Source organism: Elephas maximus, chromosome 7, assembly GCF_024166365.1.
Source record: "Elephas maximus indicus isolate mEleMax1 chromosome 7, mEleMax1 primary haplotype, whole genome shotgun sequence".
In the NCBI taxonomy this organism is placed as follows: domain Eukaryota; kingdom Metazoa; phylum Chordata; class Mammalia; order Proboscidea; family Elephantidae; genus Elephas; species Elephas maximus.
Window position 1 is genome coordinate 79,962,784 of NC_064825.1, and position 14,173 is coordinate 79,976,956.

The 14,173-nt window shown below is 37.8% G+C and overlaps 1 protein-coding gene across 1 annotated transcript in view; it reads left to right on the top strand.

The window, feature by feature from the left end:
* The window catches only part of LUZP2 (leucine zipper protein 2), a 560,852-nt gene that overhangs the window by 403,256 nt on the left and 143,423 nt on the right, over positions 1-14,173 (top strand). The gene's annotated exons all lie outside the window — the stretch shown is intronic.

Below are 14,173 nucleotides of genomic sequence, written 5' to 3' on the forward strand. Positions count from 1 at the left end.
CTCTTTTTAATGATCTTTTGCTTTCTTCCTGCATGATGTCTTTGATGCCATTCTACAACTCCTCTGGTCTTTGTTCATTAGTTTTCAATGTGTCAAATCTATTCTTGAGGTGGTCTTTAACTTCAGGTGGAATATACGCAAGGTCATATTTTGGCTTTCTTGGACTTTCTCTAATTTTCTTCAGATTAGCAGTTGTTAAAGATTTTGACTACCTAATTAAAATTTTCTCCTAGATATAATCCAGAGGATGGAAGAGCAGCAAAATAGGGAGAGCTCTAGAAAGAGACCAGGCATCCATCCAAGAGTTTGCACAGGGAATAAATATCATCAGTCAGGCTATGTGTATTTCGGTATTTTTGTTCAGTCTTCGGAATTTACTAGCTCCAGAAATGGGATAGATTTTCCACTCTATTACAAGATCTTCCTTTGGGAGTTGTGAGACTAGGTTGGGTGATTTGCTAAATTGTAGGATTGAAAACATACACTCCTCTCCTCCCACACACATTGACAAAGCAAATGAGAGAACACCCACCATATATTGCAGAGGGTAAACTGGTATTGATGTTGGATAGGACATAGGAGCGAATAAATTAAACAGACTTTTAAAGAGAAAAGTATGTTTCTTTAATGGATCTACTACATGAGATGAAAGTTTCTTTCTCCTTTTTGAAGGAAATTTTCCTGCTCCCTAAAAACCAGTTGCCAATGAGTTGACTCTGACTCATGTCAACTCCATGTGTGTCAGAGTAGAACTGTGCTTCAGAGGTTTTTCAATTATTATCTCCTCAGAAGTAGATTTAAAGGCTTTTTATTTTCAGAAGTGCTTTTTGCTGGCCTCAAACTTCGAACCTTCTGGTCAGCAGAACAACTTGTTAACCATTTTGCACAGAAGGACTCCTATCATAAGGGAAATTATTCCAAAATGTTGTTATTTAAGAATCTTCAATATCAATATAGATAGATGTAGAGATACAGTTATATAAATTGATATAGATACAAAGAGGTACACAATATGTACAAATGCATTTTTTAATCAAATAGCCAACAGACAATTTCTCCTTTTTGAATATTAATACTGTCTGATGTAAGTTTAACCTCTCCCCAGCTTCCTCCCAAACTGATCTGACACATTTAAATCTCCTTCCCTACCTTTGGACAATACAGAAGGCTGTTCTTTCCTCCTGTTGTTGCTTCAGAAAAGTGTGTTTTTTTTTTTATTTGTTGTTTGTTTATTTTATTTCGTTTATTCTCTCTGATTCCCTAATCAGACCTGACATTTCGGATAGGTCCCTGAATCACTATTGTCCAGGTCTGCAAACTTTTATAAATGTCCCTCCAGTTTTGCCCAAGTAAGCTCAGTTTCAGTTTTTAGTAATGCTAGCCTGAGTCAAAACTCCAGGGTTCTTGCTTTCTCGGGTTACATACTCATGCTGTTATACTTGATTTATGCCTCTTTCTATGTGTGTTTATGAGAGAGAGAGAGATCCCTACTGTAACTTTCAAAGTATAATTGTTGCCTGTATGTTAATTCTTTTGAGAAGCCTTCCCATACCCCCACCAGTGACAATTTTCCCTCCTCTGGGCTCCCATAAAACCTAGCTGATATCAATTACTAGCATTTACCATGTCAGTAGTATAACTTGCTCAATCTGTGGATATATTTCTCAATGTGTTGTGTATCGAAGGCAGGCAGCATGTCTCATTGATCTTCATATCCTAGTTCTTATCAAAATAACACATATATAGCAGAATTTCATTGAATGTTATGTAATTTGGATAGAACTGAAGGAAAATTGAGGCACTATATATATATATATATATATATATATATATATATATATATCCTTGTAACCTGGACACGTGATCTCTTTAGAGGCTTTTGTTTTTTTTTTTAACAGACTTCTCAGAAATACTAAAAGAACAACGGGGCTGGGAAGAGACATTGGCAATCTTAACTAAGCAGAAAATCACAATGAGAATTTCCTGGTCAATTAGAGAAGGACATTGGGAGAACTGTGTCACCTCTGAATGGATACTACCACCCTGGACTCAGTGACTGTCATTCCTAGTGAGTCAGCTAGGCAGGGAGCAGAGGTAATAATCCAAACAACAAATGGAGTGGTGAATTGAGCACAAGCAAGACAGAATAGACAAGAGTAGATGAAATAGAATCACCTGACAACTCATGTAAGATTGATCCAGTATATACTAACCTGGGGTGGGTCAGGAACCCCTATAAGGGGGAGAAGAGCTTGTACTGTAGTTATTGAAACATGACCCTATGAATAGAATATTTTATGCTTTTTGTCATTGCCCTGGTAAACACAAGGTGGACATACAGGCTATTGTAGTGGACTGTGAACCTTTGGATTTAGAGCATCCAATCCATTCCCTTTTCCTATTAACACCGTATTTCCCGTTTTTTGCATTTTTACTGCCTCCTTTTGCTGTCTTCTGCTGCAGAAGCTAAGGGAAGTCAAATCCTTATGATAATTTGTCTACCTAAACAAGCACACTACCTAAGCTCCTAATCATACATTTCCTGCCAGAATTGTGAAATTAGAGGAAATGTTTTAGAGGTGAAGTTAACAACAGCTGTAGTGTCATCTTGGCTGTTCTTCCTCTACCCAGTCTCCTGAGTTCCCTGTTTGCTGTTGATTCCAACTCATAGCCACCCTATAGAACAGAGTAGAATTGCCCTATAGGGTTTCCAAGGCTCTAAATCTTTACAGAAGCAGACTGACACATCTTTCCTGTGTGTTGCAGTTGGTGGATTTGAAGCGCCACCTCTGGATTTGCAGCTGAATGCTTTAACCACTGTACAACCAAGGCTCCTCTGACCAAGACTCCTCTGACTTCCTCTTAGGTCCTGCCTATTTTCCAACCCTGGTCCACCAACAAGCTAATACTACTGAAATCTATGAACACATGCACACACACATTTTTTGTGAGTTAGTCAGGGTCTGTTTCTGTCACTTGCAACCAAAAAATCTGACTGATAAATATGTAATTCCCTGAATTTGGAGTAATGACTTGAATAGAGAAACTTTGCCCAAAAGCATCCTAAATTCTCTGTGCTTATGGTACTGCTGGCTCAAAAATTAGTGAAAAATGTGGGTTAGTTTAATCTCTGTTTATAGACCACCAGTTATACAAACATCTTAAGGAGATTGTTCATGGCTAATATGTATTTTTTTCCTTTTTGTTTTTATTTAAATTGTGCTTTAGATGAAGGTTTACAGAGCAAATTAGTTTCTCATTAAACAATTAATACACATATTGTTTTGTTACACTGTTTGCCCACACTGTAACTTGTCAACACTTTCCCCTTCTTGACCTTGGGTTCCCTATTTCCATTCTTCCAGCTTTCCTGCCCTCTCCTACCTTCTCGTCCTTGCCCTTGGGCTGGTATGCTCATTTAATCTTGTATACGTGGTTGAATTACATGTATAATTGTTTTATGGGCCTGTATAATCTTTGGCTAAAGGGTAAACCTCCAGAGTGACCTCAGTATTGAGTTAAAATGGTGTTTGGGGCCATATGTGAAGATATTCTCTAGTCTTTGTCAGGTCAGTAAGTCTGGCCCTTTTTTGTGTGAGTTTGAATTTTGTTCTACATTTTTCTACAGCTCTGTCTGGGGATCCTCTATTGTGATCCCTGTCAGAGCAGTTGATAGTGGGAGCCAGGCACCATCTAGTAGTGCTGGACTCAGGCTGGCTGAGGCTGTGGTAGTTGTGGTCCATTAGTCCACTGGACTAATATTTCCCTTATGTCTTTGGTTTTCTTCATTCTCCCTTGCTCCAAATGGGGTGGGGCCAGTGGAGTGTCTTAGATGGCTGCTCACAAGCTTTTAAGGCCCCAGACACTACTCACCAAAGTGAGATGTAGAACATTTTCTTTATAGACCATGTTATGCCAATTGAACTAGGTATTCCCCCAAGACCATGGTCCCTTGACCTCAGCCCTGTACTTTGGCCCCTCGGGGGCGGTGGGGGTTGGATGTGTCTATGAAGCTTCTGTGATTTTATCTTGGTCAAGTTGTGCTGACTGCCCCAGTATTGTGTATTGTCTTACCCTTCACCAAATTATCACTTATCTATTGCCTGGTTAGTGTTTTTCCCTCCTTTCTCCTCCCCTCCCTCATAACCATCAAAAAGATTGCTTCTGTGTGTAAACTTTTTGTGAGTTTTTATAACAGTGGCTTCATATAGTCTTTGTCTTTTTGTGATTGATTTATTTCACTCAGCATCATGTATGGCTAATATATTTTATTGGAAACACAAGATTCACGTGATTGGGTTCTTCATCCTTATCATTTCATTAATAAGAAACCCAGTGGCTATTGTTCTCTACTGGTAATTGAGCTCGCAATAAAGACACAATACACAATAAAGAGATAATTTGGGACATAGTGTGGATGTCCATTTATTCAATTAACCATCTTTTACTCTAAAATATTTACACTTCTATATTTTACATTACTATGAAATATTGAAATTACTATAAAATATTGAAGGAGCCCTGGTGGCACAATGGTTAAGAATTCACCGCTAAATGAAAGGTTGGCAGTTTGAACTTTTCCATGTGCTGTGTTGGAAAAAGACCAAGCAATCTGCCATCATAAAGATTACAGCCTAGAAAAAAACCCAATGATGAAGTTCTACTCTGATGCATGGGGTCACTATGAGTTGGAATGGTCTTGACAGCACCTAACAACAATGAAACACTGGGGGACAAATAACTTTCGCATGGTGCTTATTTTCCCCATATATTATATTTAGGGTTATTCTTAAGTGGTTATACTGAGTCACAGTGCAACAAGAATCTTAAGACATTTAAATGTATTATAAAATCATTTTCCCAAAAGTTATACAAATATATAATCTCTTTAGTAGTGGTTTAAAATGCTTCCAGTGTGTCCTCATTTTTTCTGTATATTCTCTTTGAAAAATTTTAAAACAAATTTAACACATAAAAAATTATATTTCTTGTCAATTACATTGATTACAAGTGAGATTTTAAGCCACTACAATTTTCCTTCATAGGAATGGGCAATTAATGGCCTTAAGCCACTAATATAATTTTCCTTTTCTTCTATAATGAGTCTTTTGCAATTTTGTCATCTTTCTGACCAATCAGCTGACACTTACCATTCATCACATGTATCTGATTACAGAAATCACTCATTCTGTAAGTCGTGCTGTCAACCTGAGTTGTTCTCCTCTAGGCGCCTCAGTCTTGTTGTTTATTGTTCTGTGGAGCCTGTGTTACACTAAATGTACCTCAAATGCTAGTCTGCCTGTGAAGACCCATTAGGCTCTCTTTAAATCAGGTTCTGAGATGTCCTTCAGTAAAGAACAATGTTTCTCAAATTTATGTGATAAGAGAATTATTTGTGATTTCGTCACTGGTCACTGGTGCACTTCCATAGAGCCAGTATTCTCTAGAACCCACATTACAAAATGTTTAGTAGTGTCTGGAGAAAATCTTTAATTCAGAACTTCGGGAAGCCAATGTAAACATTTCTTTGAGGAGGACTGACCTTCATTTTGGTGTGAGCTTTACATACAATGTACCATCAAATTACTTTAGGAAGTGATTTTCCCAAGCAAATATAATGATACATGTTGAGGTCCTCATGCAATATTTTTTTTCGTTCCAAATCCATCTTGCTAAGGAACTAGTGAAACCTGAGCTTTCCATTAGTTACATTTGATTCTGGTCTCCTACAGCTCTCCTCCTCCTCTCTCTGTCCTCCCCTTCTTTTCCTCCCCTTATCCCTTCTTATCGTAATTTTCTTCCTTCTCTTCTTTTACCTTCTTCCTCCTGTTTTTTATATCGCCCCAGTGATAATTTTCTTTTATGTATTCAGACATTGTCCTTCACCGAAGCATTCTTCCTTGAGCTATCAATTTCTTATATCAGAGCAGTTATTATCTTTTTTTCAGATTTTCTCAGTCTTTACTTATAATTATTCAAAATTCACCATTTATACCAGTGTTAGTCTTTATTCCATAGCAATCTGAAGGAGATTTGTTTCCTCTAATATGCTCTGCACAATGTTTGTTACTAATTATGAGTACTTATATCCATCTGGGTGATTTTATGCTGTATTTTCTTGCTCTGTTTGCTGTGGTCTTAGCTGTACTGTCTAATCGAAGCAGTTTGTTTTCTTCCCCGACTGTAGCAGCTCAGTATTGCACCTATTAAACCATTTGGGGGGACTAAAACATTTTGGAAGATTAAAAACATGTTTAAGATGTTAATGACCTATCAATTCTTCAAATTCTTCTCTTCCTGAATGTTTTTATCCCCATTTTACACTCACCAAGATGGAAAACAATTTAAACATATGGAAGCAATAGAAGCATGTACATACGTTTAGCTTTTTTTAAACACATATTTTAGGAAAATCTCACACCCTGTAGGTTTTAGCTTATGTTTTAGTGTTGGTGACATATGAATACATGGGATGTGCAAAACTGCCTCTTTTATTTACAAAGCACTTGCACATTTATTGTTTCCTTTTATTCTCACACTAACATAGTGAAGAGGCAGACGTTATTACAGATGGAGGAACCACAGCTTTGAGATATCACAGAAGAGTTATGTCTGTGGTGACAGCTTGCAGATGAAAGATCCAGCCATAGAACATAAGTCTTATGAATTCTGTTCCATGTTTTTTCCTCTGTAACACTCTATCAAAAAAAAAAAAAAAAAAAAAAAGCCTTGGATCAGACTGTAAAGAGAACGACATTAGGAGATTTTTTTCCTTGTTCTTGTCTAATCAGCCAAGTACAGGTGCACACTGCGTGGGCAGATGCAAATGAGATTAAGACAGATGTGATGGCAGTTAATTCCCAGACTCTAGTGCTTACAAACCCCACTGTTAGTCTAAAAGCACAGATCACAGCAGGCATACCACAAGAAGAATCAAATATGGTTGAACGGTCTGAACAACTTGTAGAGCTTTTCGAATTTTCAAAGTGAAGTGCTATTTAGTGGTTTTAAAATCTGACGTCTATTCATGACTTCTTAGGCAGTTGATATTTTTCAAGTCCTTGTGCAGAAAATCATTAGGTAAATGCAGAATCTAAGGTCATTTAAACCCCGTGAGCCCAGGAGAAGATATGTCAGAATGATAGAGTGACAAAAGCTTTGGTCTTTGGGATCCATGTGAGTTGTTGCCATCAGCACTATGTAAAGTGCCTAGCTTAGTGCTTCAAGCAGTTAATCAGTATTACTTCTCTTCCTCTTTTCTTGGGGTAACCTTTGACTTAAGATATTATTTGCATCATTAAAAATTGGTAAGTAAGTGAGCTAATTATATCAGGTGGACACTTGAGACAGTGTTGGCACCTCCTGTCTGGAGGGGGGATGGGAGGACAGAGAGAGTTGGAAGCTGGCAAAATTGTCACGAAAGGAGAGACTGGAAGGGCTGACTCATTAGCGGGAGAGCAAGTGGGAGTACGGAGTAAGGTGTATATAAACTTATATGTGGCAGACTGACTTGATTTGTAAACGTTCACTTGAAGCTCAATAAAAGTTAATAAAAAAAAAATTGGTAAGTAGTCCTTCTGGTTTGAATAAATTGTTGGCACTGAAGAGAGAAGTGTCAAAATAAATACCCTTGTGGATCAGAGGTGGCAAAACTGGATCTCAGAAGGCTTAGGATGATGTACTCTCCCTCCTTCTTATTGGGAAACAGATTTAGATGTAGGAAGATGAAAAGAGCACATGACCTGGAGTATAAAGATCTTAGTTTCCCCACTAGAGCTGTGTAATACTATGCAAGTCTCTTGACCTCTCTGAGTTTCAGTTTAGTTTGCTTGTCTGTTACATAGCAACATGTCTTGCTAGCTATCTCACAGGATTGGTAAGAAAATTGCATAAAATAATAACCTCAAAAGCCTTACTGCTTTTGGTGATTCTATGTATCTTCTTCCTATACTCTTTGAGCTCTAACTCATACCAGGGATTAGCTACCATAGAAGGACCAAACTGAATATACCGCTACATTAGTAATGGAAGGACAAAAGGTAAGACAGAGAAACCCTGAATGAACTAAAATCTATTGATTTCTTCTTTTCACTCTGCTGTGGTTGTAAAGTTTAGTGTGCCTAAGACTCTTTATGGTGTAATGCTAAATTGCAGACTTCTGAGCCCCATGAAAAGACATTCTTGATACACCCTGTCTGGACTGGGACCAGGATTCTTAATTATTAACAACACTCTAGTTGATTCTTACCCCCACATATCTGTCAGTTTCTTGTACTGTGGAAGCTTGCCTGTTGCTGTGATTTTGGAAGCTATGTCACCAGTATTCAAATACCAGCATGATAACCCATGGCAGACAGGTTTCAGCTGAGCTTCCAGACTAAGACTGACTAGGAAGAAGGACCTGGTGGTCTACTTCTTAAAAGAATCAGGCAGTAAAAATCTTATGGATAGCAGCAGAACATCGTCCGATATAGTGCCAAGAAAATGAGCCCCTCAGGTTGGAAAGCACTCAACATGTGACTGGAAAAGAGCTGACTCCTCAAAATAGGGTTGGCCTTCATGACGTGAATGGAGTCAAGCTTTCAGGACCTTCATTTGCTTATGTGGCATGACTCAAAATGAGAAGAAACAGCTACAAATATCCCTTAATAATCAGAACATGGAATACGAACTATGAATCTAGGAAAATTGGAAATTGTGAAAAATGAAATGGAACACATAAACATTGATATTCTAGTCATTAGTGAGCTGAAATAGACTGATATTGGCCATTTCGAATGGTACAATCATATGGTCTACTATGCCGGGAATGACAACTTGAAGAGAAATGGTGTTGCATTCATTGTCACAAAGAACATTTCGAGATCTATCCTGAAGCACAACCCTGTCAATGACTAGCTGGAAGAACAGTTAATACAACTATTATCCAATTTTACCCACCAAAAACTAAGGCCAAAGACAAAGAAATTAAAGATTTTAACCAATTTCTACCGTCTGAAATTGATTGAATATGCAATTAAGATCCATTGATAGTTACTGGCGATGGGAATGCAAAACTTGGTAACAAAGAAGAAGGATTGGTAGCTGAAAAATATGGCCTTGGTGATAGAAAGGATTCTGGAGATCATGTGATAGAATTTTGTAAGACCACCAAATTCTTCATTGTGAATACTTTTATTCATCAACATAAATGGTGACTGTGCATGTGGACTTTGGCAGATGGTATACACAGGGAACAAATCGAATACATCTGTGGGAAGAGACAATGGAAAAGCTCAATATCATCAGTCAGAACAAGGCGAGGGGCTGACTGAGGAATGGATCATCAATTGCTCATATGCAAGTTCAAGTTGAAACTGAGGAAAATTAGAACAAGTCCACAAGAGCCAAAGTACAACCTTGAGTTAATCCCACTTGAATTTAGAGACTATCTCAAGTTTTAATTTGAAAACTAATGACAGACAAGTTGTAGAATGAAATCAAGGACATTGTCTTAGCTATCTAGTACCGCTATAACAGAAATACCACAAGTGCACGGCTTTACCAAGGAGAAAGGTATTCTGTCACAGTCTAGTAGGCTACAAGACCAAATTCAGGGTGTCACCTCCAGGGGAAGACCTTCTCTCTTTGTCAGCTCTGGAGGAAAGTCCTTGTCCTCAATTTTCCCCTGGTTGAAGCGCTTCTCAGGCATAGGAATGCTGGGTCCAAAGGATGTGATCTGCTCCTGGTGCTGCTTTCTTGGTGGTATGAGGTTCCCAGCTCTCTGCTCGCTTCCCTTTCCTTTTATCTCTTGAGAAATAAAAGGTGATGCAGGCCACACACCAGGAAAACTCCCTTTACATTGAATCTGAGTAGGGTGGTGTTACAATCCCACCCCAATCCTCTCAACATTTTATAATTACAAAATAGAAGATAACCACACAATACTGGGAATCATGGCCTAACCAAGTTAATACACACATTTTTGGGTGGACATAATTCAATCCATGACATTCCACCCTTTGGAACTAAGATCTCTAGGCCTGCAGAACATAAGGTCACAGGGACAGGAAGCAAAAATCTTACAAGTGGGTCACTAGGGGTAATAGCGAGTGGTGCCACTCCCAATACACAGGGATCAAATCAACTACATCTGTGGAAAGAGACCATGGAAAAGCTCAATATCATCATTCGGAACAAGGCAAGGGGCTGACTGAAGAACAGATCATCAATTGCTCATATGCAAGTTCAAGTTGAAACTGAAGAAAATTAGAACAAGTCCACGAGAGCCAAAGTACAACCTTGAGTATATCCCACCTGAATTTAGAGACCATCTCAAGAATCGATTTGAACACTAATGACAGACGGGTGTGGAATGACATCAAAGACATAACACATTAAGAAAGCAAAAAGTCATTAAAAAGACAGGAAAGAAAGAAAGGCCAAAATGGATGTCAGAAGAGACTCTGAAACCTGCTCTTAAACATCCAGTAGCTAAAAGAAATGATGAAGTAAAGAACTAAACAGAATATTTTAAAGGGTGGCTCAAGAAGACAAAAGGAAAGTATTATAATGACATGGGCAAGATAGAAAACCAAAATAGAAGAATACGCTTGGCATTTCTCATGCAGAAAGAACTCAATTAAAAATTCAAGCCTTGATTTGCCATATTGAAGGATTCTATGGGGAAAATATTAAACAACGTAGGAAGCATCAAAATAAAATGGAAGGAATACACAGAGTCACTGAACCAAAAAGAATTGGTCGACATTCTACCATTTCAGAAGGTAGCATATGATCAGGAACCAATAATACTGAAGGAAGAAGTCCAAGCTGCACTGAAGACATCGTTGAAAACAAGGCTTCAGGAATTTACGGAATACTAGTTCAGATGTTTCAACAACAGATGCAGTGCTGGAAGTACTCACTTGTCTATGCCAAGAAATTTAGAAGACAGCTACCTGGCCAGTGGACTGGAAGAGGTGTGTATTTATGCCTATTCCCAGGAAAGGTGATGCAACTGAATGCGGAAATTATCAAACAATATCATTAAAATCATATGGAGGGAAAATTTTACTGAAGACCACTCAAAAGTAGCTGCAGCAGTATATCAACAGGGAACTGCCAGAAATGCAAGTCAGATTCAGAAGAGGACATGGAAGCAGGGATATCATGGCTGATATCAGATGAATCCTGGCTGAAAGCAGAGAATACCAGAAAGATGTAGACCTGCATTTTATTGACTATGCAAAGGCATTCGACTGTGTGGATCATAACAAATTATGGATAACATCGTGAAAATTGGGAATTCTAGAACACTTAGTTGTGCTTATGAGGAACCTGCATATAGATCAAGAGGCAGTTGTTCAAACAGAACAAGGGGATATTGAATGGTTTAAAGTTAGGAAAGGTGTGTGTCAGGGTTGTATCCTTTCACCATACCTATTCAATCTGTATGCTGAGCAAAAAATTCAAGAAGCTGGACTACACGTAGAAGAACAGGGCATCTGAATTCGAGGAAGAATCATTAACAACCCGTGTGTTGCAGATAACACAACCTTGCTTGCTAAAAGTGAAGAGGACTTGAAGCACTTATTGATAAAAATCAAAGATTATAGCATTGAGCATGGATTTACACCTCAACATAAAGAAAACAAAACTCACAACTGGATCAATAAGCAACATCATGATAAATGGTGAAAAGATTGATGTTGTCAAGGATTTCATTTTGCTTGGATCCGCAGTTAACACCTATGGAAACAGCAGTCAAGAAATCAAAAAGTGCATCACCCTGGGCAAATCTTCTGCAAAAGACTTCTTTAAGGTGTTAAAAAGCAAAGATGCCATCTTGAAGACTAAGGTGCAGCTCACCCAAGCCATGGTGTTTTCACTTGCCTCATATGCATGAGAAAGCTGGATGATGAAAAAGAAAGACCGAAGAAGAATTGACACCTTTGAATTGTGGTGTTGGTGAATAATATTGTATATACCATGCACTGCCAAAAGAAGGAACAAATCTGTCTTGGAAGAAATACAGCCAATATGCTCCTTAAAATCAAAGATGTCTAGACTGCATTTCTCACATACTTTGGACATGTTATCAGAGGGGGTCAGTCCCTGGAAAAGGACCTTATGCTTGGTAAAGTGTAGGATCAGTGAAAGAGAGGAAGTCCCTAGATGAGATGGATTGACACAGTGGCTACAACAATGGGCTCAAGCATAACAATGATTGTAAGGATGACGCAGGACCAGGCAGTGTTTCCTTCTGTTGTTCATGGGGTCACTATGAGTCAGAACCAACTTGATGGCACTTAACAACAACAAAAGGTGATTCTGAAGGTGATCTAAAGACTCAAATGTGAAGAATTATTCACTAAATTCTTCATGTACGAATGCAGCCACTTTCTTATTGGCTGGATAATAAGTACCTTGGGAGCAAGGACCTGAATTTATAATTCGTTGATTCCTACAGGCTCATAGGCTGTGATGCACATGGTAGACAAATGTTTGTTGCTGAAAAAGATGTTTATCACTTGTTCTACTAATTAATTTTAATACTGAAGATTTATTATTTAGCAGCTTCCACTACCTATTTTAAGAGTTAAGATCAGGGTATTGAACTGGGGTGAGAGAAGAATAATGAATGTAGCAGCATTAACTATTCTCCCTGTTTGAATAAATATTACACTCTTATTTGAATACTTTATCACCCAGAATAAACCTTTCCCAACTTCCTTGTAGCATGGTGGGTCCATTTACCTTAGTTTTGGCCACTGATCTGTGTACAGAAGTGATATAGGTACTCTCCAAGTTGTTCCCATAAAGAAAAATAATTTTCTCTCTCCATATCATCTATGCCCTTTCCCTGATAATGAATGTGGACATGGAAGTGAACTTTCATGAACCAAACAGGCAAGGGCAACACCTTGGAGTTGGCAACCCACAGAGAGATAAGGAGCCAAGCCCTTGATACTTCCAAGAAGTAGATTTATGACATTCTGACTTTTATAAGAGAAAGAAATAAACTTCTATATCATTTAAGGTTCTGCTATTCTGAGTATCCATCGCACAGAACTAAACTCAATTTGTTATAACTAATGAAATAAATAAATGGGCACCCAAGATTAGGATAATGCAATACAATAATGTGAAATGCATAGCCTTAGTTACCTCACCTTCAAAATGGGAATAATAGCGTCTCTTTCATAAGGCTGTTAGAATCATTCAAAATAAGTAGGCAAATTGCCTGATTAAATGCCTGTAACTTTGTAAGTGAACAGTATATTATTATTTTATTACTAATAAATAATAGTAAATCATTATTTATCACTATACATCATTAATACCTTGAAAATACTTTGCTAAGGTTGGTAGACTAACTTTGATAGAAATTTACCTCCAACTCTGCTTTAAGTGAGACTTAGGTGAGCTCCAGGCCAAAAACCCTTGAATGGAAAATACTTACAGGTTCTACGTTTGACATCGGAACCCTGATGAGCTTATTGGGAGCCATAACTGAAAGTAAAGAAGGGACAATGCTGAGTCCCAAGGCCCTTCCAAAATATCAAGAATATGTCTGTGAATGTGGATATTAGAAAGGTGATTCGAGTGGTTGATTTATTATTCATGACAAGTGTGTAGTGCAAGGTTTATGTTAAAGGCTTTTTGATTTGTATTGCTGTCATCCTGAAAAATAGCCCTGTCACAGTATTGTAACCTGAAAGATTTATGGGTATGCTTTTATCATTCATATTTGAAAGGCTGCTTAGTAATGATAGTATAGTAGCTTATGAACGTAGCCATATGTTAGTCAGAAAATCTGTATTATAAAAATGATATTAAAAAAACAGGAATGATGGTGGTGGTGCAGTAATGGGAGGAATTAACTCAAAATATGGCAAATGATAAAAACTAGAAAGATTTCCTTAGCTATGGAGCACAAAACCAGAAATGAAATGCCCACTGGATTTTGTCTGTATAAATTGGTCTACTTATTATATTTGCTTACAGTGGTGCTTCTCAAACTTGAGTAAATAACACCTACCATACATAAAACTCTCTCTTGCCGGGATCACAATGTTAGAAGCAGAATTAAAAACTTTGAGTCATACAAATAAAAAATTATGAAGCAATGCAATTGAAATATGAATTAATAGAAAAAAGTGCTTATTAACATGCATGGTATCTGCAATAA